We start from the raw sequence: 26,243 nt of genomic DNA, 5'->3' as shown, positions 1-26,243 counted from the left end.
GAGAGAGAAGCATTTTTTTTTCAGTTGACTTTTAAAAAATTGACTTTATTTTTTAGATAAGCTTTAGGTTCACATAAAAACTGAGTCCAAGGTAGAGATTGTTCACATACTGTCTGCCCCCATATATGCACAACCACCCTCACTATGAAAATCTCCCACCAGAAGGGTATGTATATTTGTTATAATTGATGAACCTATATTGACATATCATTCCCACCTAAAGTTCATAGTTTACATTGGGGTTTACTCTCGGTGTTGTACATTCTATAGGTTTTCACAAATGTATAAACACATGTATCCACTGTTATAGTACCATACAGAGTAGATTCACTGCTCTAAAGATCCCATGTGCTCCGTCTATTCATCCGTTCCCAACCCCCAAACCCTGGAAGCCACTGATCTTTTTTTACTGTCTCCATAGTTTTGCCTTTTCCAGAATGTCAAATACTTGGAATCATACAGTATGTAGCCTTTTCTTTCTTTTTTTTTTTTCTTTGTTTTTTTGAGACAGGGACTCGCTGTTGTCCAGGCTGGGGTGCTGTGCAATCTCAGCTCACTGCAACCTCTGCCTCCCAGGCTACAGCCATCCTCCCACCTCAGCCTCCGAGTAGCTGGGATATGCAGCCTTTTCAGATTGGCTTATTTTAAAACTCAGTAATATGCACATATGATTCCATCATATCTTTTCATGGCTTGAAAAGGCTTTTCATAGCCCTTTTTTGGCACTAAACTCCATCGTCTGGACGCACTATAATTTATCCATTCACCTACTAAAGGACATCTTGATTGTTTCTAAATTTTGGCAATTAGGAATAAAGCTACTATAAACATTTATGTGCAGAGCTTTGTGTAGACATAAGTTTTCAGCCCATTTGAGTAAATACCAAGGAACGCAATTGCTGGATCATATGGTAAGAGTACATTTAGTTTTGTAAGAAACTGTCTAACTGTTTTCCAAAGTGGCTATACCATTTTGTATTCCCACCAAGAAAGAATGAGAGCACCTGTTGCTTCATCTTTCCACCAGTATTTGATGTTGTTAGTGTTTTGGATTTGGAACATTCTAATAAATGTGTAGTGGTATCTTTTTTAACTTACAATTTCCTAATAACATATGCTGTTGAGCATCTTTGCACATGCTTATATATCATCTTTATATTTTCTTTGGTGAGGTGTCTTTGTTCAGGTCTTTTGCCTATTTTTTAATCAGGTTATTTCATTTAGTCAACTGATTTTTGTTACATAAGCATAAAGGTAATTCAATGGAGAAGGACAATTTTTGCCAAAAAAAAAAATGGTGCTGAAACAACTGGAATCCATGTGCAAAATAAAATTATGACACAAACCTCACACTTCACATGAAAATTAATTCAAAATGGATCACAAATCTAAATATAAAACAGAAAATTATAAAACTTCTAGAAGAAAACAGAAAACTTGCATGACCTTAGGCTTTAGCAATGAGGTTTTAGATACAACACCAAAAGTATGGGAATTCTAGAATGGCTATGTGAGGAGCTCAGTGAAATCTCCTCCCCAAAGAGACATCTAATAAAACTGGTCAAAACAAGCAAAGCCAATCACCTAAAGTCTCTGGGGATTGATCAACGGCAACAAAATCTACAGAACTAAGTAAGAACAAGGAGAGCCTGTGGCATTTCAGCTGGGGGCTGCTCATTTCTCCCTACATTTCTGTGTTGTCAAAGAACTACATTAGCTGGCTCAGCTGTTGAGCAGTGGCATCAACTTCCAAAGCTTCAATTCTAAAGAACTGTCATTATTTGTCCTGTTTGTTGGTTCCCCGGAAGACGCTACTGAAAAAGTTTATGTTTGATTCAGTGCAAAACCCATACTAAATGCCCCTCCACAAATGATAACACTTGGAGCAAACAATAAACTAAATAAAAAGAATGAAAGGAAAAGCTGAGGAATAAGCTATCAATAGGGGATTTGAAGAGTTCTGATATTTTCTAGGGAATATAGAAGACCATCTGCATGTATAGGGCTGTGTGCATGCTCAGGAAACACCTGAGAAGGCCGTAAACTCTCACTTCTAACTGACTTTTCGGCTCTTTGCAATCAGGAAGTGAAGGCTAATGTACGGTTGTAAACTGCCTGGCTAAGTGTTGCACGCCCCAAGATGTATACAGATCCTTTGTAAAGATGATGCAATTTATTGGTCCCAAGCATTTAAGGAAATCTTTATCCAATGATGGCTAAGCTACTGAGTAGATACTTGAGTGGTTACACATACAATAAATACACTTTGTTCTTGGCTTCTTCAGCCCTTCTCCTCTACGAAGTCAACCTCTTTTGCTCTCAGCTCATTTGAAAAAGTATTCTATTTTGTGGAATAGTGTTGCCTGATTCTAGAATCACAAATACGGCCAAGTGAGATCTTTAAACTAAATTTGTTGTAATTTTGTCTTTTGACACATTGTTGCCCTTTAGAGCTCTCTCTGACCCAGAGACTCCCCACTGTGCTGCTGAGTAGCCATCACTTAAACATGTAAGTCAAGTCCCCTCTACAATCTCCCTCTCTGGAAATTCCATGGCCTCTTCCCCTTCAGAGTAGCAATTCCCAAGCCATGGCCTCTGGACAGGCTCCTACTGTGAGAGACTTCCCCAACATGCAAGCCTGTCAACACATCTCCCAATAAAGCTTGCGTGTGATACTGCCACCTCATAGTCATATGTCTTTCTTTGATAAGCCCCTAAATCCCTCAAGCCCCCTACAAATATAAAGTAACAGACATGAAAAATTCATTAGAGGGGCTCAAGAGCGGATTTACACTGATAGAAAAATATAATCAGCAAGGTTGAAGATAGTCCAATTCAGATTATCCAGTCTGAGGAACAGAAATTTTACACACACACACACACACACACACACACACAGAGGTTTCTGAGACTGTGTGTGTGTATATATAATATACACATATACATACATACACATATATATACATATATATATACATATACATACAGACACACACACACACAGAGACAATATAAACACAGCCTCAGAAACTTGTAAGAAATCATCTAGCAACCAAAATACATATAATGGGAATCAGAGAAGAAAACAGAAAAGAGGAAGAAGATATTTGAACAAATTACAGCTGAAAGCATTACAAATTTGATGAAAAAATGTTTACATACACATTCTAAAAAGCAAACAAACACCAAGTAGGAAAAATGAGAAGTATATACACATAGGCACATCATAATAAAAATATCGAAAGCCAAAAACAAGGAGAAAATCCCAAAGAGCAACATGAGAAAAACAACTCTTCACAAACAAGAAAACAGAAGTTTAACAGTTGGCTTCTCCTCAGAAGCCATGGCCAAAAAGCAGTGGGAAGACATACTCAAGTTACAGAAAGAAAAAAAACTGCAATCAAGAATTCTATATCTAATAAAGGAAGTAAAACTATCCTTCAAAAGTGAAGGAGAAAATGGGACATTATCAGATAAACAAAACTGAAAGAGATACCAAGTAGCTGGCAGATGCCCTATGAGCAATACTAAAGGAAGTCCTTCAGTCTGAAAGGAAAGGACACTAGATAGTAACGTGAAATCACAAGGTGAAATAATGTACACTGGTAAAGGTAACTACATAGGTAAATACTAAAAACAGTATAAATATAGTTGTTGCTTTTTTAAAATTTGCAATTCCTGTGTTTTCCAGTCTGACTTAGAACATGACTACCACAATAATTATAAATCTATGTTGATGGACACACAGTGCAAAAAGACGTAATTTGTGACACTAACAACATAAAGAAGGTTATAGTGCTATTAAAGAAGCAAAACTTTTGTATTCTATGGCAGTAAGTTCATATAAATCTGACCTAGATTCTCATCAATTAAGATGTTAATGGTAATCTCCAAAGAATGAACTAAAAAAAAAAATACCAAAACATATAGCAAAAGAAACAACAAGGGAATTGAAATGGCACAGTGGAAAATATTTAATACAAATGAAAGCAGTAACGTAAGAACAGAAAAACAAAAGTGACATAAGACATAGGGAGGACAGATAACAAAACACACATGTGAATTCTACCTGAAGAGTAACTGCACTAAATGTGAATGGATTGAACTCTCCAATAAAGACAGAGACTAGTTAAATCGACAAAAAAGGTATGGCCCAACTATACGTTATCTTCAAGAGAATGATTTTAGATTCAAAGTCCACAAATAAGTTTAAAGTAAAGGAATGGAAAAAGACATACCATATAAACATTACCCAAAAAAGAGTAGGAGTGGCTATACTAATAGCAGACAAAATAGACTTTAAAACAAACATTGGTAAAAAAGACAAAGAATAATATTTTGCAATCTTTAAGCTGCCAATCCATCACAAAAATATAACTATGATAAACTTACATTCATCTACCAACAGATTCCAAAAACTGACAGAACTGAAGAGAGAAATGAACAATTCAGTAACATATTCTGGCTGCCTCAATATCTCACTTTCAATAATAGATAAAAACAATCAGACAGGAGATCAACAAGGAAAAAGAAGACTGCACCTAATAGACACTATAGAACACTCAACCCAGTAACAGATGAATACACATTCTTCTCAAGTGCATATTAAATATTCTCATGGAAGATAGACCATATGTTAGATCATAAAACAAGTCTCCATAAAACGGACTGAAATAATAAAAAGTATCTTCACCAACCACAATGGAATTAAATTAGAAATCAGTAACAGAAAGATATTTTGTAAAGTAATTCAAAAGTAGAAATTAAACAATACACCTCTAAATAAGCCAAAGGTCAAATAAGAAACTACACAGGAAATGACAGAGTTCTTTGAGATTAATGAAAACTTAAACACAACCTACCAAAACATATGAGGTGCAGTGAAAGCAGTATTCTTTATTGATGAAAATTTATAGTTGTAATAATCATATTACAATATCCCTTATGAATATAAACACAATAATCCTCAACAAAATACTAGCAAACCAAATTCAGACAGGTATAAAAAGAACTCCACACCATGACTGAGATCTATTCTAGAAATAAAAAGCAGATAAATATATGAAAAACAAGAAAGATCTAAAACAATGACCCTAGCTTTTCATCTTTATTAACTATAAAAAGAAAACTAAACCCAAAGCAAACAGAAGGAAGGAAGGAAATAATACAAAGACTAAGGAGTAAATAAATGACATAGAGAATCGAAAAATAATAGAGAGCCATCAATGAAAATAAAAGTTGGTACTTCCAAAAGATCAACAAAATTGACAAACCCTTAACCAGAATGACCAAGAAAAAGGATAGAAGACAAATTACTAGAATAAGAAATGAAAGAGGGAATATTACTTCCAATCTTATAAAAAAATGCTATAAATAAGTGTATGGCAAAAAATCAGATTAAGTTAAATAAAACAAACTCCTAGAAAAACAAAAACTACTGAATCTGACTTAGGAAGAAATAGATAAGATAAAGAGACCTATAACAAGTGAAGAGACTGAATTAGTAATCAAAACACTACCCATACACAAAAGCCAAGGCCAAGACGACTTCACTGCTAAATTCTACACAAACTCCTTGAAAGGAGGGAAGACAAGGGAACACTTCCTAACTGATTCTGTGAGGCCAGTATTATTCTGATAGCAAAACCAGACAGAGGCATTACAAGAAAAGAAACCTACAGACCAATATCCCTTATGAATATAAACACAATAATCCTCAACAAAATACTAGCAAACCAAATTCTGACATGTGTAAAAAGAACTCCACACCATGATTGAGATCTATTCCAGAAATAAAAAGCTGGATAAATATATGAAAAGCAGTGTAATACACTATACTAACAGTAAAAAATGAAAACCACATGACCATCTCAATGGATGTAGAAAAAGCCTTTGATTAAGCCCAATAACGTTTCATAAAAAAAACCTTAAACTAGGAACAGAAGGAAATTTCTTCAACCTGATAATGGCATCTAGGAAAAACTCACAGAAACACCATATTTAATAATTAAAGATCAGGCCCAGGCACAGTGGCTCACGCCTGTAATCCTAGCACTTTGGAAGGCCAAGGCGGGCGGGCTGCTTGAGTCCAGGTGTTTGAGACCAGCCTGGGCAACATGGCGAAACCCAGTCTCTACAAAAAATACAAAAACTATCTGGCAAGGTGGCATGTGCCTGTAGTCTCAGCTACTTGGGTGGCTGAGGCAGGAGGATCACTTGAACCCGGGAGGTCGAGGCTGCAGTGAGCAGAGATTGCGCCACTGTACTCCAGCCTGGGTGACAGAGGGAGACCCTGTCTCTAATAATAATAATAATAATATCAATAAATAATTAATGATCAAAAGCTTTCCCCCTAAAATCAGGAAGAAGACAGGGATATCTACTCTCTCCACTTCAACAATGTACTGAAGATTCTAACAAGGGCAATTTTAAAAGAAAACACAATGAAAGGCACTAAGTTATAAAGGAAGAAGTAAAACTATCTCTACTTGTGGATGGCATGATCTTGAATGTAAAAATTCTAAGGAATCCACTAAAAACTACTAGAACTTATAAATGAGTTCAGCACAGTTGCAGGTTACAAGATCATAAACAAAAATCAATTGTAGTTCTACCTTGCAATGAAAAATCCAAAAATAAAATTAAGAAAACAAGTCTAAGTGAAATAAGCCAGGCACAAAAAGACAAATAGCACATGATCTCACTCATTTGTGGAATCTTAAAAAAGCTGATCTCATAGAAGTACAGATTAGAATAGTGGTTACCAGAGGCTGAGGAGAGTAGAGGGAAAAAGTAGGGTGGAAGAGTGGCAGAAAGACTAGTTAAAGGGTACAAAATTACAGTTAAATAGGAGCAATAACTTCTGTTGTTCTATTGAACAGTAGAATGACTATAACTATAATTAACAATATTGTGTCATACATTTCAAAATAACTAGATGAAGGATTTTAAGTGTTCTTACCACAAGGAAATGATAAATGTTTGGGTGATAATATGCTAAATACCCTGATTTGATCACTGCACAATGTATACATCTATTGAAACATCACACTGTAACCCATAAATAAATAGAATTATTGTGTGTCAGTTAAACATAAAATAAAACTTAAAAAAGAAAACAAGTCCATTTACAGTAGCATAAAAGAAAAATTCAACACTTAAGAATAAATTTAGCCAAGGAGGTGAAAGACTTGTCAACAATATTGGGTATGGGGACCTTAATGTGTGGGACCACAACTTGTACACTGAAAACTACAAAACATTGCTGAAAGAAATTTAAGACCTTTAAAAATGGGAAAACACTTGGTTTCATTAATTGTAAGATTTAATATTGTTAAGATGGCAATACTCTCCAAACTGATCTATAGATTCAGTGAAATTTCTATTAAAATTCTAAATACCTTCTGTGCAGAAACAGACAAGCTGACCCTAAAATTAATATTAAAATGGAAGTAACTCAAAATGGTCAAAACAATTTTGAAAACGTGGAACAAAGTTGGAGGAGTCATACTTCCCAATATCAAAACTTACTACAAGGCTTCAGTTACTAAGATTCTATGGTACTAGAATAATTGCAGACATATAGACTGATGAACAGAATTGAGAGTGTAGATATAAACCTTTATGTTTATGGTCAATTGACTTTTGGCAAGGGTGCCAAGGATAGTCTCTTAAACAATGGTGCCAGGACAACTGGATAACTATATGCAAATGAAACTGGACCCCTATCTCACACCACATACAAAAATAAACTCAAAAGAGATCAAAGACTTACATGTAGAAGCTAAAATTATAAAACTCACAGAAGAAAGCATAGTTGTAAATCACTGTGAACTTGATTAGGTAACAATTTTTATATAAGACACAAAAGCACAAGCTATAAAAGAAAAACTAGACAGCTTGGACTTCATTAAAATGAAAAACTTCTGTACTCAAAAGACACTATCAAGCAAGTGAAAAGACAACCCATAAAATGGAAGACAACAATTGAAAATCATATATCTGTTAGGGACCTAATACCCACAATACATAAAAAGTCATATAACTAAGCAATTAAAAATATAATGTAATTTAAAAAGAAGAAGGGACTTGAATAGATATTTCTCTAAAGAAGATATACAAATGGCCAATAAGGATATGGAAATACGTTCAACATCATTAGTCATTAGGGAAATGCAAATAAGAACCTCAATCAGGTACTACTTGACACTGTGAAGAGGAAGAAGGGACCCCCATCCCAAACTTAGGTTAGACGTTGAGACTGGTTACACACACCAAGAGGGTACAGGAAAGTTTAATACTTACCTAAATGAAGATTTTCTTGGTGGAGAAGGTCAGGCTTCCCAAGCAGGGAAGAAATGGCTTGACAGAACAAGGAAAGGAGACAAGCTTGGGTTTTCATTGTGGTTAAGGCCCAGTGTAAGGCTTCCTATACACATGAAGGAGCTTCCATGGTTTGAATCTTTTCCTGACCCCCAAGGAGGGAGCAACCAGAGCTTCTTATCAATTTGCCCCGATGGGCAGAGGGGAAGAAGGTGAAGCTTAAAAAAATGTCAGCAAACTTGAAAAAATAGAGTCAGAATCTTACAATTCACCCCTGATGCTTGTCTAATGACTGAAATGTGCCGTGTTCATTTAATCAAATATACATCTGTTTAATGAAGCCAGTATGGTACTCTGTAAGTCCTGCAGAATGAAGTCTGTAAGGAAAGTAAATGTTTTGTTGAATTCCTTCATTAAGCCCAGCACTGTATATTCTAAGAAATGGAATGAGTGCCTTCATCACTATCAATGATGCCTCAAATTCTGAAGGAAAATAAGGAGTCTCTTGGTGAGACCTTATGTTTGACCTTTATTATGTGAAGATAAATGTGTCAATTTGATTTACATTTTGGCTATCTGTGAGGTTAGAGATTCTCAGAGTTCTTTCCCCAAATGGGGCAACTTTTAGGCAGTGGCTCAAGAGCCTGTAAAAATGTGCGGATGGGGCCAATTGTTGGCTAGGGCATACAGTGCTAAGGTGAATGCCTGAAGTTTGGCCAACTGTACTGAAACCTGTGTTCCTGTCCTTATCAGAAGCATCATGGTTAAAGGATGAAAAGCATAAGCTCTCCAGCAAACTCCATTGTATACAATGCTTGTGGTGTCATCCATAAATTGTACGAACCATTGTTTTTCACTCCATTTGATCTCAAGGGGCTCTGCAGGTAGCCACAGGGTCTGGGAGAGGGGTGATGGGTCCCCCAACACCATGGTATTTAGCAAAGAACTAAAGACGGGAGGCTACCCCTTCCTCCAAGTGGTATATGACAGAAGACCCAGGTTTTTCTCCATCTTGTAGCAAAGAGGCCTCAGTAGCCATGCCCAGCTTGTAGTGCCATGGCTTCCATGACCCAAGGCACAGTAGGCAGTTGGATATGGAGGGTCACAGGCTGAGGGATTGTGATAGCCTCTATTTCTAAGACAGTCCACTATGCAGCTAGCAATTGTCACTCTAATGGTGTATAAAACAGGTCCAAGGATGACAGTTTCTTGCATCAGAAACCCTTGGCAACTTACGGCAGTGATGGATGGTCCAGAGGGAGAAATGAGGAAGTTGCTAAAACCTCTATGGTGAAGCGCATCTGGGGTCACTAACGATATTGCCGTTAGTGACTAATTGTCGTTAGTGTCATATTGCAATTTTGACAGATTCTAGAGCCTCTTGTTGGAAGGGATCCCCATTCAAGACGAACTGATTTGTAAGAAATAGCGTAAATGGGCTTCAATAAAATTTATAAAAGAGGAATGTTTTGTCTCCAGAACACAAATGAGCCTAAAAGAAGTTGTGGGTGCTGACAGGGTCAATAGTTGCTTTTCTGACAGGGTCAGAGACAGAATGGTATTCAGTTTAGCAAATAATGTGTATGTATTGAAAAGTGGTAGGGCCTTGCACTATGTGTGGCACAATGGCCATCCCATTTTATGAGCAATTTTGTGAGTATCTGTATTTCCTGAATGAGTGTGTCAAATGAATCTCCTCAGGGAAGGATGTCATCAATGTAATGTCACACCTGTACATCTAGAAAAAGCTCGGTACAGTTAAGATCTTGCCGACAAAGATAGTGTACAATGGCAAAGCTGTGGAGGTATCCCATGAGTAGCCAGGTACATGTTTATTGTGTCCCTTCAGAGGTGAAGGCAAACTGAGGCTGAAAGGCTGTTGAAATAGGCAGTGAATAGAACATATTAGCGAAATCTATAATAGCAAAATATTTACCAGTCACAGACTGGATGGAGTCAGTAATGTCAACAATATTGGGTATGGGGACCTTAATGTGTGGGACCACAACATTAGCGTTATGGTAATCCACCATTAGGTGCCATTCATTTGAAGTTTAAGAACAGGCCAAATTGGATTGTTAATGGAGAAGACATGGGGATAATCACCCTTTCACCAAATAGGCCTTGTATCATGGGTTTCCGTATTTGTAGACTTATTCTAATTTACAGCGGGCTGTATTAACCTATTTTAACTGGGGGTATAGTCCTTGGGATCTCACGTTGTCAAACGGATTCACATGTGCCAAATACTTAATGTTATCACTCATTGGATCAGAGTGCTCATACCCACTATGGGATATTTTAAGGCAATGAATGGTACAAATGTGAGGAATTCAGGCAAGGCAATAGTTCTGACAGTTAATGTGAGGTATACTTGTTTATCTCTTTCCTGTTCAGGAACTCCCCTTAGATTACAGGAGGCACCTTGATTAAATATAGTGGGATCCTGACATAATAACCAATTTGAGCCCCAGTATTAATTAAGGTCATGAAGTTTTGCCACCCACTGCATTTCAACACCAATCAGCACCCTTTTACCTTTTTGCTCTTTTAGTAAAATTTTTCCATAAATTCTGGATTCTAATTGGGTCAAATTGTGGATCTCCATTTCTGTTTGTTTCCTCGTCCTCTCATATCTGTTTTATTTTTCTTTCTTTTACAATCTTGTGTCACTTAGCAATGGAGATACATTCTGAGAAATGCCATGTGTCATTAGGTGATTTCATCACTGTTGTGTGAATATCAGAGTGTACTTACACAAACCTAGATGGTATACACTACTACACACCTGTGTTATATGGTATGGACTATTGCTCCTAGACAACACACCAGTACAGCAGGTTACTGTACTGAATACTGTAGGCAATTTTAACACAATTTGTGTATCTGTGTATTTTTGTATCTGTGTATCTAAACCTACCTAAACATAGAAAAGGTACAGTAAAAATATGGTATAAAAGACAAAAATATGGCCAGGCGTGGTGGCTCACACTTGTAATCCCAGCACTCTGGGAGGCCCAGGCGGGCAGATCACTTGAGGCCAAGAGTTCGAGACCAGCCTGGCCAACATGGCGAAACCTCATCTCTATTAAAAATACAAAAATTAGCCGGGCATGGTAGCAGGCATCTGTAATCCCAGCTACTCGAGAGGGTGAGGCAGGAGAAATCACTTGAACCCAGGAGGAGGAGGTTGCAGTGAGCAGAGATCGCACCATTGCATTCCAGCCTGGGCTACAAGAGTGAAACTCCGTCTCAAAAAAAAAAAAAGACAAAATATGGTACGCTTGTATTGGACACTTACCATGAATAAAGCCTGAAGGACTGGAAGTTGTTCTGGGTGGGTCAGTGAATGAGTGGTAAGTGAATGTGAAGGCCTAGGACATTACTGTACACTAATGTGCACTTCAGTACACTTAGGCTACACTAAAATCATTTTTTAAACATTTCTTTCAACAATAAATTAAGCTTAGCTTTCTATAACTTTTTACTTATAAACTTTTTTAAATTTTGTAAAGCTTTTTGACTCTTTTGTAATGATGCTTAGCTTTTAAAACACAAACACATGGCCAGGCACAGTGGCTCACATCTGTAATCCCAGCACTTTGGGAGGCCGAGATGCGCGGATCACCTCAGGTCAGGAATTCGAAACCAGCCTGACCAACATGGAGAAACCCCGTCTCTACTAAAAATACAAAATTAGCCGGGCATGGTGGCGCATGTCTATAATCCCAGAACTCCAGAGGCTAAGGCAGGAGAATCGCTTGAACCCGGGAGGCGGAGGTTACAGTGAGCCGAGATTGCACCATTGCACTCCAACCTGGGCAACAAAAGCGAACCTCTGTCTAAAAAAAAAAAAAAAAAAAATTATACAGCTATATAGAAATACTTTCTTTCTTTATATTATTATTCTATAAGCTTATTTGTTTAAAATTTTTCATTTCTTAAACTTTTTTCTTAAAAACTAAGATACACACAAATTAGCCTAACCCTACACAGAGCCAGGATCACCAATATCACTGTCTTCCACCTTCACATCTTGTCCCACCAGAAGTTCTTCAGGAGCAATAACACACATGGAGCTGTCATCTCCTATAACAATGCCTTCTTCTGGAATACCTCCTGAAGGACCTGCCTGTGGCTCTTTTATAGTTAACTTCTTTTTTAATAGGTAGAAACACTACATTCTAAAATTCTGATAAAAATTATGGTATAGTAAATACATAAACATGGTTGTTTTTCATCTTTTTTTTGAGACAGGGTCTCGCTCTGTCACCCAGGCTGGAATGCAGTGGCACAATCTTGGCTCACTGCAAGCTCTGCCCCCCAGGTTCAAGCGATTCTCATGCCTCAGCCTCCGGAGTACCTGGGACTACAGGTGTGCGTCACCACGCCCAGCTAATTTTTTATTTTTTTCAAGAGAGAGGTTTTCACCCTGTTGGCCAGACTGGTCTCAAACTCCTGACCTCAAGTGATCTGCCCGCCTCGGCCTCCCAAAGTGCTGGGATTACAGGCGTGAGCCACCACGCCTAGCTGTTTTTTTTATCCTTATCAAGTATTATGTACCATATATAATGGTACTTGTTCTAGTTTTATATGACTGGTACTACAGGCTTCTTTACACCAACATCACCATAAATACGTGAGTAACGCGTTGCACTACAATGTTACAACAGCTATGACATCACTAGATGACAGGAATTTTTCGGCTCCATTATAGTCTTATGAGACCACCATCCTCATATGTGATCTGTTGTTGACCAAAACATCATAATGCTATACATGACTGTACTTCCTTTTTTGTTGCTGTTGTTACTGGACATATTTCTGGGGGGTCCCTACCCTGCTCATGTTTATAAATGTCTTCCTGCAGAAAGTCTCAAATCAGCACTGTCATTGTAAGGGGCCTCCCCAAAGGCAATGGTGGTCATATAAGATTAAAGGATTAGGAGCTTTATGGGTTTGAATTACCCCTTTCTCCATGCTACAGGGGTGCCACTGATGTTTTTCCCTATACTCCTGAAGATCAGGATCTTTGTTGCAACAGAAGCACAGGCCGTGGTGGCGGCAGTGGCAGCGGCGGCAGCGGCGGTAGCAGCAGTGGCAGCAGCAGCAGCAGCAGCAACAGCAATAACAACGGAGGTATTTAAGGGTCCTAGTGAGTCATTTGTGCTTCGGAGTCCAGACCCCAGCAAGCCACATAATAGCTGTTTCTTTTCTCTTTTCTCTTTCTTTTTTTCACACCCTGATGACTGCTCTCAAGAGCGACCACCCAATGGGCAGTCAGCTGTCAGGGTCAGAGCCTAATTGAGACACAAAACCAACTAGTCATAGACATGGTTTTCCTCCTGAGCCTAGCATCAGTCACAGCTTTACGTTAAGACACACAAATAGGTCTGGGCTGAGACACATGATCCAGGGCTACTTTAAGGATCCCATGTTACTGTTCCTAAATGTCCATTAAATTACCTAAACTTCCAAGTTAGCTAAATCTATAAGAGAGGTTCTACAGGAGTCAACAATACAACACAGCACAGCACAACTAAAAAACTAGCTACCCTTGCAGGCTCAGTGTTTATGCTTGCCATCAGAACCAATTCGTGAGCCAAAGCAATTAAGGAAAGATACTCCCTTCCCCCCACGATGGCAGTCATTATCTGAGCACCAAGCTGACTGTGCCAATTGTTCTTGCCATCCTGCAGAAGAAGGAGGGACCCCACCCAAATTTTGATTCCAATGTTCAGATTGATAATACCTCACACACAAAGAGGGTATGAAAATGTTTACTACTTACTTACATAAATGATGCATTTCTGGGGACAGCAAGGCAAGTCTCCTAAGCAGGTTAGAAAAAGCAAGGAAAGGAAACTAAATCGACTTTTTACTGTGGTTAAAGGATGAGGCAGGAGTGAGGGTTCTTACATTCAGGAAGACACTTGTATGATTTGAATCTCTTGCTAGCTCCAAAGGAGGAAGCACTCATGCTTTCTAGTCAACTTGCCCGGTTGTGGAGCAGAAAATGAAGAGGGAGAGGTGAGGCTTAAAAGATGTCAGCAGTTAGCAGAACATGGTGGCTCACACCTCTAATCCCAGCACTTTGGGAGGCAGAGGTGGGTAGATCACCTGAGGTCAGAAGTTCGAGACCAGCCTGACCAACATGGAGAAACCCCGTCTCTATTAAAAATATTAAAATTAGCCAGGCATGGTGGCACATGCCTGTAATCCCAGCTACTCAGGAGGCTAAGGGAGGAGAATCACTTGAACCCGGGAGGTGGAGGCTGCAGTGAGCCGAGACGGCACCATTGCACTCCAGCCTGGGCAACAAGAGTGAAAGTCTGCCTCAAAAAAAAAAAAAGATGTCAGCAGTTAAATATTATATTTTAAAAATTAAGTGAGATTCTTTATTATATATACTCACTAAGATGGTTGTAATTTAAAAAAAAAAAAGGAAAACAACATGTGTTAGCAAGGATGTGGAGAAACTGGAACCCTTATACATTCCTGGTGGGAATTTTAGTGGTAGAGCCATTTTGGAAAAGAGTTTGGCAGTTCTTCAAAGAGTTAAACATAGAGTTACTATCAATTTCACTCCTAGGCATATACCCCAGAGAAATGAGAACATATGTTTGCACAAAAACGTATACCAAAAGTTCACAGCAGCATTATTCATAATAGCCAAAAAGTAGAAACAACTCATCTGTCCATCTACAATCTGATGAATGAATACGTAAAAGGTGGTATACTCATACAATGGAATATCTTTCAGCCATAAAAAGGAATGGAAATACTGAGATATGCTATAATATGGATAAACTTTGAAAACACTGTGCTAAGTGGAAGAAGCGAGACACAAAAGGCCACATATTGCAAGACTCTAATTATAGGAAATGTCCAGAATAGGGAAATTCAGAGAGACAGAGAGTATATTAGTGGTTGCCATGGGCTGGGAGAATGGGGACACCATTTATAAAACTATTCCTTTCCGTTTGCCCCTTTTCCTTAGCTTTACTATATCACGGAGTAATCTCTAAATTGCCCATTACTTTAGGTACTTTCAAGCTCAAGGCTAAATGGCATACCCAGTCAGCTACTTTACATCGTCTAAATGACCAATGACCACTTGCTCTCTGGTCCCGCTCACAGCTTTGTCAAAATTCAGTTCTTAACATGGTCTCTTCTAGGAAGCCTTCTCTGAGCCCTTAAGATAGGTTAGAGGACCTTCCTCTACGTCTCTACTGCCAGCACCACACCTTGTCTCTCCTCTAGCATAGCACCGCTGTTGCAATGTCTATGTCTACCTCACTCAGTTGAAAACATGTTTAAGTCAATTACATGTTCTCATTATCCAGCTAGTCATCAGTATGTTTTTAATTAATTGACTGATTAATTAAGTAATGATCTGTCTTTTCTAAGACTTATCAATCCATCCTAAGGCTTGCAATCTATCTTCCCCCCACTGCTCTCCCATCACATCTGACGTTCTCAGACAGTGTGTGTTTTCCTTTCTCACCTTCTCTGACTCCCCGCTTGTTCACTCATACTTCTTGCCTTTCAGGACTCTGGGAACGTATTATATTCTTATAATAAAGAAGACAAATGGAGAGAATGAAAAGAAGTAATCTACTCCCACTTCCCCTTTAATCTACTGTTTCACTGCTCTCCTTCCCACCTGGAATCTTTTCTTTGTGACCTCTAGAATCCCCTTCTTAAAAATTAAGCTTCCCCACTTCTTCAATGATTTATAGAACACCCCTTCACCTCCTGGCCACATATGAGATGTGGTTCCCTCCTAAGCCTAGTGATTCTCCCACACTCACGGTCCCAAAATTCCCAACTGGTAAACCATAGCACTCCGGTAAACCACAAACCTGTGTTTAACATACTATTCATGCAGTGTCTGTCACATGGATAGCCTCAGGTGCAACATGCTGTAAAATGTAACAGGTATAGTATAATGTCCAATTGGTAATAAAGAGAGATGACATGATTTCTGGAACAACTTTGCATTGTGAGTATGTAAGGGGCTGTAATTATGGTATTAAACAGGTTGACACAAATAGCAGCCAAAGGATGAATGGAGATGAAGAGCCACAATAAATATGCCACTATTTTTAATGTCATATCTTGAAAATTCAGATTCTTAACACGTATAAAGCAAAATAATAGTAAAAAATAAAGAAGCAGTGAACTAAAACATGAAATAGACATCTCCTAACTGTAACTATGCTTTAATATTAATGAAATAACTAAAAAATATGGTCAGGTCCAAGAAGTACATTAAATACTAATTTTAATTAGAATTTGGATTATTTCATTATTAGATTTAAAATAAAAATCAACAACACATACATACAACATTTTACATCTTCATGTCTGTGGTAAGTAGACGATTTTGTCAATCTTCTGAAAACTGAAAAACATACACAATTATGTTCCCATCATAACCAACTACATATATGCCTTTCCTTGACTATATCAAGATTCCCCCCTACTTCTTCCAGTTTGCTGACTGCAACACTCTTCATTACTCTTCTACCTTCATACCTCATTTACTCATCCAGTATCAAGCATCATCTTCCCTTTCCAAAGCATTTTGGGATGTCCCCTCTGTGCTCCTACAGCCTGTCACCCCATTTGCCTATGCCCAGAGTATGCTCAATGTCTAAAGAGTATGAACACAGTACTGTTCACTGCTCTTTAGACACTGCCTATTTGCTCATATCCACACTAGAATGAGTCTTCTCCAAGGACAGGAGACCAGTCAGGTTTACCCTCATATTCCCTGTGCCCAGCATAAGACCAGATACATGATAGTAGGCATTCTATAAATTTTTGCTGGATGAATGACTACATAAACAAATGAAAGCCATGTTTAGCGAGTTTTCAATAAAATGCTGCAAGAGTCATTCCAATGTATTCACAATAGCGGGGAAAAGAGCACAACAAAAGATCAGGCAGCATGACTTTTAAAATAATAATCCCCTGAGTATTCCCATCTTAGTTTCTAAATACCAAGGTTCACTGAAAAATTACATAGTTCCTGGTAAAATGGTTAATTCCAAGGGTGGGGCAGGGAGTGTACATGATGAGCCTAAAACAGCTTACGCCAAAAAGCAAGGATGCCAACAAGGACTAATGAGATAATGTGAAAAAAAACATAGAAGTTAAACAGAAGGGGCTCCTAATTTATAAGATGACACTGTTTAAGCATTAAAAAATGACCACAATGGGTTGATACACCTAAAATACATAAAAATCCATGAATTCCTAATGATATTAAAGAAAACAGTGGCGGTTGCTAAGAAACCAACTCATTACTATGAACACTGATAAATGAAAAAAAGCAGCAGCGGCAGCATCATTTATCTTGATTATTATGAAATATACTTCAGGACAAAAAATAGCTGATAAGAAAAAAGTCTTCTTTATAAAGTAATTCCAGTTAATAATGCAGAAAGATTGAAAGAATTAAATATCACCATTTTTCAACCTCTACAGAAATAATGAATCTAGGCAATTATCATCAATGGCTGCTAAAACCAATAGAAGAAAGGTTGGTGGGAAAAGCTACAATGGAGAGATCAGCCTGACAACACCCTGAAATGACAAATCAATCCCAGCACCAATTAAAAAAAAGATAAAATTAGACATGATACAATACAATAGAAAGTAAACAGCACTGCCTAAAATGAGTCTTTCTCTTAAAAAATAATCAAAATTGAATCTAATCAAGCCTCTAGCTCTAAATGTCAGTAAATAGGAAACACGAGGATGAGAAAACAAAATAAATGCCACCTCAAGGAAGCAATCATCTAAATCCAGATGAGACAGTCTATAGAACTAATGATGTAGTTTCTTGAATTAATCAACGATCTTTCAAAAAGGAGACTAAGGGGCTGAGCGCTGTGGCTCACGCCTGTAATTAATCCCAGCACTTTGGGAGGCCGAGGCGGGTGGATCACAAGGTCAGGAGGTCGAGACCATCCTGGCTAACACAGTGAAACCCCGTCTCTACTAAAAATACAAAAAATTAGCCGGGCGCGGTGGCAAGCGCCTGTAGTCTCAGCTACTCGGGAGCCTGAGGCAGGAGAATGGCGTGAACCCGGCAGGCAGAGCTTGCAGTGAGCAGAGATCGCACCACTGCACTCTAGCCTGGGCGACAGAGCGAGACTGCGTCTCAGAAAAAATAAAATAAAATAAATAAAATAAAATAAAATAAAATAAAATAATAAAATAAAAAGGGGACTATGCAAGGGCTTTATAAGACTTAAGAGAAAAACATCCATTGGCAATAAATGGTCCTTGTTTGGATACTGACTTAACAAAGCTACTGTATAACTATAACTTTAAGACAATTCAACAGGCACAGAGCAAGACTCCGTCTCAAAAAAAATAAAAAAGAAAGAAATTATTATTTATCTTACTAAGTATAATAATGACGTGGTGGTTACTTAATGCACCTATGAATTAGAGATACATACTGAGTTATTTACCTGTGTAATGACATATCTGGGATGTGGAAAAAAATGGGTGAGGAGAATAGATAAAACAAAACTTGCCAGTTTTGGCAAAATGTTGTTAATTATTGAAGCTGGGGAATGGATACATGGATGTTTATTTTACTATTTTTTTTTCTAAGGCAGGGTCTCACTCTGTCACCCAGGCTGGAGTGCACTGGTGCAATCACAGCTGTCTTCAGCCTCAAACTCCCCGGCTCAAGCGATCCTCTCCCCTCAGCCTCCCAAGTAGCTGGGACTACAGGCACGTGCCACCATGTCCAGCTAATTTTTAAATTTTTTGTGGAGATGGGGTCTCACTTTGTTGCCCAGGCTGGTCTAAAACTCCTGGGCTCAAGTGGTCCTCCCACCTCGGCCTCCCAAAGTGCTGGAATTACAGGGGTGAGTCACCGTGCACAGCCTATTTTACTATTTTCTACTTTGAATATATTTGAAAATGTATGTAACAAAAGAGAAAAGACACAGAAGCCAATGTGAATGTGAATGGGCTCCTACTTGCCATGATTGGACAGTTGAAACAACAGAAGAAATAATGACTGCAATGGATTGAAAAGTACTAAATATATAAATATTCACAAGTTCAACAAAGGAGAGAAAACACCAATAAAATCCCCAAAAACTTAACAATACATTAATCTAGGTTGGATGATAGTTTTAAATACCAGCTTACAAAGGCTTACTGAGGAAAATAAATTTGAAAAGATTAGGTATTCGTTGATATTAGGGAATCATTAATTTTCCTTAGTGAGATAATGGTAATTAATTACTACAAAGTAATGCTAATATTAGGAGATGAATGCTGAGATATTTGAGGGTGATGTGCCATGATATCTGCTCCCTAAACTGATCTGTTAGATGGTATCTCAATCAGAATGCCAAGAAGAATGTTTGTGGAAATTGATTAGCTCTAAAACGTATACGGAAAAAGACCAGGAATAACCAAGGCATTATTGAAGAAAAAGAACGAAAGTGTAAGACTCACATAACCATACATAAGGTATGCTGTAAAGTTACATTAATTCAGACAGTGGTATTCATACAAGGATAGACAAACCAAACTGAACAGAATTCAGAACTAAATCAAATTATTGATTTATATATTTGAGTTAATGAAAAGGATGGCACTACAAAAGGGAAAGAATGATCTTTTCAATAAGTGGTTTGGGGTTGACTGTCCACTTCAATAACAAAAAAAGGGCCTTTACACATACCCATACTGACAATATACACAAAAATCAATTACAGTTTATAAATATAAATATGAAAGGTTAAACAATAACACAGCCTAGGAAAGTATCTTCATGACCTTGGGAAATATAAAAGTTTCCTAATCAGTACAAAGGAGCACTAACCATAAATGAAAAAAAAATGAACAGAATGATATTAGAATTCAGATATTCAGTTCATCAAAAGACACCATGAAGAGACTGAAGATACAAGCCACTGAGATTTGTAATACATATATCTGACAAAGCATCCACATCCTTAATATAGAAAGAGCTCCTATAAATCAATAAAAAAAAGTTAGCCCAGGAGAAAAAGTACTCAAAAGATTTGAGCAGGCACCTCATAAAAAATATCCAAAAGACTAACAAACTTATGGAAAGGTCCATCATCAGAGAAATGTGAAATAAAACCACAGTGAGATACCATTCACAACCATTAGAATAGCTACCAAGACAAAGGCAAGTGTTGGCAATATTCTAGAGCAACTTCCACTCTGAAAAATTTCTGGCCAGGTGCAGTGGCTTAGGCCTGTAATCCCAGCACTTTGGGAGGTGGAGGCTGGAGAATCACGAGGTCAGGAGTTCGAGACCAGCCTGGCCAACATGGTAAAACCCCATCTCTACTAAAAATACAAAAAATTAGCTGGGCGTAGTGGCGGTCACCTGTAATCCCAGCTACTCGGGAGGCTGAGGCAGGAGAATCACTTGATCCCGGGAGGCGGAGGTTGCAGTGAGCTGAGATCACGCCACTGCACTCCAACCTGGGCGACAGAGCAAGACTTTGTCTCAAAAAAAAAAAAAATTATGTTAGGAGTGTTCTCGTACAATTACCTTGGAAAGCTGGCTGGCAGTATTTACTAAAATTAATCATATACATAACCTGTGATTCAGCAATTCTACTCTTAGGTATATGTCCAACAGAAATGTGTGAATGTATCACCAAAAGACGTGTACTAGAATGCTCACAATACTATTTGCAAGCTGAAAATGGAAACAACAAAAATGTCATCTACAATAAAAGGGTAACTACGTTGTGGTACATTCATACAATGGAATAGCAATGAAAATAGAGGAATTACTACTACACTCAATAACATGGATGAATCTCAAAAACAAATCCTCAAGCCAAAAAATTAACACAAACTGTGTTACTTTTTAAAGTTTAAAAACAGACAAAATTATTATTATACAATGACAGAGGCCAGGATTGTGATTAATTTGGAATAGTAACAAATAAGGGATACATTTAGGGTCTTTCAAAATTTCCCAATCTTGATGCTAGTTACACAGCTGAGTTCACTTTGTGAAAATTCTTTGAGCTGGCCGGGCACGGTGGCTCACGCCTGTAATCCCAGCACTTTGGGAGGCGGAGGCGGGTGGATCATGAGGTCAGGAGTTCGAGACCAGCTTGGCCAACATGGTGAAACCCCGTCTCTACTAAAAGTAAAAAAGTTAGCCGGGGGTGGCATGTGCCTGTAATCCCAGCTACTCGGGAGCCTGAAGCAGGAGAATCGTTGGAACCCAGGAGGCGGAGGTTGCAGTGAGCCAAGATTTCACCACTGCACTCCAGCCTGGGGGACAGACCAAGACTCCGTCAAAAAAAAAAAAAAAAAGAAAAGAAAATGCTTTGAGCTGTACACTTAGGATAATGTGCACTTTTCTGCATGTATTTACATTTACTTAAAATAACGCCTGCAAGTGTCAAATGGTTCAGCCAAAACAGATCAAAAAATAGATGGATGGATGGATAAATGGATGGATGGACAGATGGATGGATGGATGGATGGATGCATGGAGAAAGAGTGAGTAATAGAGAGAGTGAGCTAATATGGCAAAGGTTAACAGTTGTTCAATCTAGGTCCAGAATATAAGTTTTCATTGTACTCTTCTTTCAACTTCTGCTTGTTTAATTTTTTATTTAAAAATAATCTGGTAGGGCCGGGCGCGGTGGCTCACGCCTGTAATCCCAGCACTTTGGGAGGCCGAGGCGGGCGGATCACGAGGTCAGGAGATCGAGACCATCCTGGCTAACACGGTGAAACCCCGTCTCTACTAAAAATACAAAAATTAGCCGGGCATGGTGGTGGGCGCCTGTAGTCCCAACTACTCAGGAGGCTGAGGCAGGAGAATGGCGTGAACCCGGGAGGCGGAGCTTGCAGTGAGCCGAGATCGCGCCACTGCACTCCAGCCTGGGTGACAGCGAGACTCCGTCTCAAAAAAAAAAAAAAAATCTGGTAAAAAGAGGCATTATTCATGCCTCTCAGAGCTTAATATTTATAATTAGGGAGTAATTCAAGCACCTGATATGATCTAAGTTGTGAAAGAAGCACAAAAAATAAAATTTCTATACCCAGATTGTCTTATAAAATAATAAAATATTCTGTATATTTTCTATTTCTCATTAAGAAACAGAGACAGAGAGAACCAGACCAGGACTGAGTGTCTGAAAAACCTTAACTCCATAAACTGTACCACAGTTTAGCAAGTTACTACATACCTCCTAGTCTTGGTTTTAGCATCAGTAAAATGACAATGATAATACGGACCTTAGAGAATGGTTTTGAACATTAGGGGGAAAACCATATTTAAAAGTTTTATCTTTTATAAACAAGCACTGAATTCATTTCACTTTACCATACCAAATATTTATGAACAATATATTATGAACACACAGTGATAAGAGCAGCGAGAGAGATAATCAAATATCCTGTAGGATAGCACACAATGCATCAGCAATCAACAAACTGAGGATGAGGTGGATATGGAGATAGTGATATGTCTTCCTAGAGAGGCTGACAAGTCGCCTAAATGGTAGCAAGAAGCTAGCCAGGAGGAAGAGAGTATGAGAAATTAATGTGAACGGATCAGGTTATTTGAGTATGCAGAGCGTTGAATTAATATTATGCAGAAAAGTGACCACTAGGGGAATGGGAAGGTGGGGGCGGGTTAGGAAACAGAGTGAACAAATGCAAAGACTATGACATAAATCCTGTTTTCCCATTAATATCTGCATAGTGTGTGCCCTCACTTCCTTCAGGTTCCTGCTCAAATATCACCTTACCAGTGAAGACTTCCTGCCCATCCTATCTAAAATAGTAGAGCCCCTCCACACTACAACCTATTACATATTTATTTCTTTTTTGTTTTTTTCTTTTTTATTTCTTCTTTTTTTTTATTTTGTTCATTTATTTTAACACCAGTGCCACTTGCCAATATATATTGATTATATATTAAGTTATTGTCTGTCTCCCAGCTATAGTTTAAAAGACTTTGTTTTTGTTATCGACTGTTGTATCCCCAGTGCTGAGAACACTGTCTGGCAAATAAAAATTATTCAATAAAAAATTATTGAATGAATGGATGGATGCACAGTGGGTTGAAACAAGTGTGATAATATTTAAATGCTGTGTAATAATGATTTGAATAGAGTATAAAGAGACATCAGCAATACTCTTTGGAAAAGTTCCTAAGTGTTTTGGTGTTACAAAAGCTCTTCCTCATTGTTTATTCTTAAATAAAAACTATACATGGCCTAGAAAAGATAATCACCCCTTATTTTGGCAAGCATAACACACAGGAAGGAGTCAACTGCTTGTTCAAAGAGAACTTTGGTTAAATTCCTCGTTAGATCCTGATAGAGCCTGGAAAACTCTGATTCTCAGCATAAATTTAATGATCATTTTGGTATTGTGATTATTATTTAATAACTAATGTTCTCACAAGATAAATCTGACATGGTAACAGATGTAATAGAAAAGTACATTTCACATTGCAACAAATAGATTATGTAATACTTGCAAAGCTCTGAGAAAAAGTCTTTGTCTGAAAAATGTCAGCTTGCTGTTTAATGTTGCTATCAGAGACCAGAAAAGAAATTGCATAATAAACTCAACTCATATAAAGTAACAAATTTGTGATTGGATGCCATTCCTGTCAACCATTTCACCGCTAAGAGAAGTTTTACAGGGGATGGGAAAGCTTACGCTGAAGCTGAAACCAGGTTATAGGTATAATCCACTATGTTTGCCCCCCAAAATTTGAGGATTCAATTCTATGGCAACATAAAAAAATAAATGCAATGTGTAGAAGACTGAAATCTGTGCAATAGTATCTAAATGATGTGTAATTTTGTTTAGAGTTAAAAAAATAAAAGAACATAATTTGGACAAGTGCCTATGTCTCTCAGGGCTCTAAGGTTTCTGCTTCTTTGCCTATACTTTAAAAGAACCAAAAAAAAAAAAAAAAAGCCTTGACCTTGAAGTCACACCTATTGTTACAAAGAACGTAATTTACTGGTCTCCGCGGGAGGGGAACAGGAAAGACCAAAGGCCAGCAGGGGGAGTAAAACAGAGTGTAGGAAGGGGCTCGCAAAGAGTCGCAGATTAAAAGGATGGGGGGCAGAAGGCGGAGGTGAGAGGTAGGAGGTAGGAGTGACCTGTGGTAGAGGGAATGACCCTGGCTCAGACCAGAGAAGAGGATCCGGGATAAAGAGGAAAGGTGAAGCATGATCGGGAGTCAAGCGGTTAAAGGAACCACCAGAGTTAGGAGGTGAGGCAGGAACGGGCCCCCCATCTCCGGAGGAGAAGGGAGGAGATAGTGAGGCGATCAGAACCACAGGCGTCAGAAGCATCCTTCATACAACGTACGCGGGGATGAATTCTCCTTTCCACCCCACGTTGAGGCACAAAAGGAGGTTTCCCTGGAGTGTATGGGGATTTATTTGTGAGAATTAACAAGTCCCCTTCTTTACACTCACCTTGACGAAGAAGGCAGCAACGATGGCGTGACCGGAAGTGCTGTCCTCTTTTGTTTGGCGGAAGCTTTAGCTTCTGCAGCCGCCACCCCCTCCTTCACTTCAGGCAACTTCCTGTGCCTCTCTAGCAAGCTCTGCAATGCTCTATCTCATTGACTCCCTCCTTAGGTCAACACCTACATTGTGATGTAAACCGGCAGGGAGAGAGAATCACTAACTTTTTACAAATCCTAATTCTAGTCGTGCCAGGAGCTGCAGTATCTCTGCCAAATCCCTCACGTACAATTCGCCACCTCTCCTTGTTGATTCGCCTTAGAAATATCTCCCTTCATCTTAGTCCCTTAACTCAGGCCTCATTTTCTCTGTCTTGGATGTCTACAGTTACGTATTTACCAAACTGATTTACTGTTTTCTGGCACACCACTTTTAAAAAGTTCATTTGTATTAGCAGTATACTTCAATTTCAAGCTTTTTAAAAAAATCTTAAATCTAAATGATTTTTACTTTGAAATCGTATCCAGAGTTACATACCACATTCAAATGTCCAAAGAATAAAGGTGGACTCATTTAGAAAGCATTCTTGCATTATTTTACATACTCCCCAAGAAAAGGAAGAAAATGAAAACTGAAAAAAGTCTCAATAATAAAAATCCGTACTCTAGTTAAATACCTTCAGAACAAGTTTAGAATTGAATTATTTATTATCACTACCTCCAGAAAGTTCTCCTGGCCCCCAAATCTGCGCCACAATTCTCACCACAGGGGAGGATCTCTTGTGGTTATTTTTAGTCAGTCCACAAGTATATACTGAGTACCTACCATGTCCCAAATACTATGCTACACCCAGAGACACTACACTAGGATCCCACAGCCTAGAGCTAAAGATGACATTTAAACACTTAAGAGCCTAGCATAAAATATGTGTTCATCAATGTTTGTTAAATGAATAAACGACCAAAATGTGGTCAGAGCAAAGAAGGAAACTAGCAATAAGGTCCTTAGTTTTGCTGGTACTTTTACAATTTATTTCAACAATTTGACTCACATTTCCCACTAAGCACTGCTTTAGCTACATCCTACCAATCTTTATATTTTGTATTTTGATATTTTTGTATATTGATTCTAATTTAGTGCAAAATGGTCTCTAATTTACCTTTGTAGTTCCTCTTTTTTTTTTTTTTTTTTTTTTTTTGAGACAGGGTTTCACTCTGTTGTCCAGGCTGGAGTGCAGTGGCATGATAATAGTTCACTATAACCTCAAACTCCTAAGCTCAAGTGATCCTCCTGCTTCAGTCTCCTGAGTAGCTAGACTACAGAAGCACACCACCATGTCCAGCTAATCTTTTTTTATTTTTTGTAGAGACGCAGTCTTGCTTTGTTACCTAGGCTGGTCTTGAACTCTTGGGCTCAAGCAATTCTCCTGCCTCA

At 38.3% G+C, this 26,243-nt stretch overlaps 1 protein-coding gene across 1 annotated transcript in view; it reads right to left on the bottom strand.

Annotated features, from left to right (window-relative positions):
- MAGED1 (MAGE family member D1) overlaps positions 1–24,895 on the bottom strand; it is a 104,806-nt gene extending 79,911 nt beyond the window's left edge. The window contains exon 1 of the mRNA XM_032756982.2: positions 24,819–24,895. The gene's annotated coding sequence lies outside the window, so the exon portion shown is untranslated. The remainder of the gene's footprint in view (positions 1–24,818) is intronic.
- Positions 24,896–26,243: the final 1,348 nt, after the last annotated feature.

The sequence above is a fragment of the Hylobates moloch genome, unplaced genomic scaffold (genome assembly GCF_009828535.3).
Source record: "Hylobates moloch isolate HMO894 unplaced genomic scaffold, HMol_V3 SCAFFOLD_7, whole genome shotgun sequence".
NCBI classification, from domain to species: domain Eukaryota; kingdom Metazoa; phylum Chordata; class Mammalia; order Primates; family Hylobatidae; genus Hylobates; species Hylobates moloch.
This window is presented reverse-complemented; position numbering and strand designations above follow the sequence as displayed.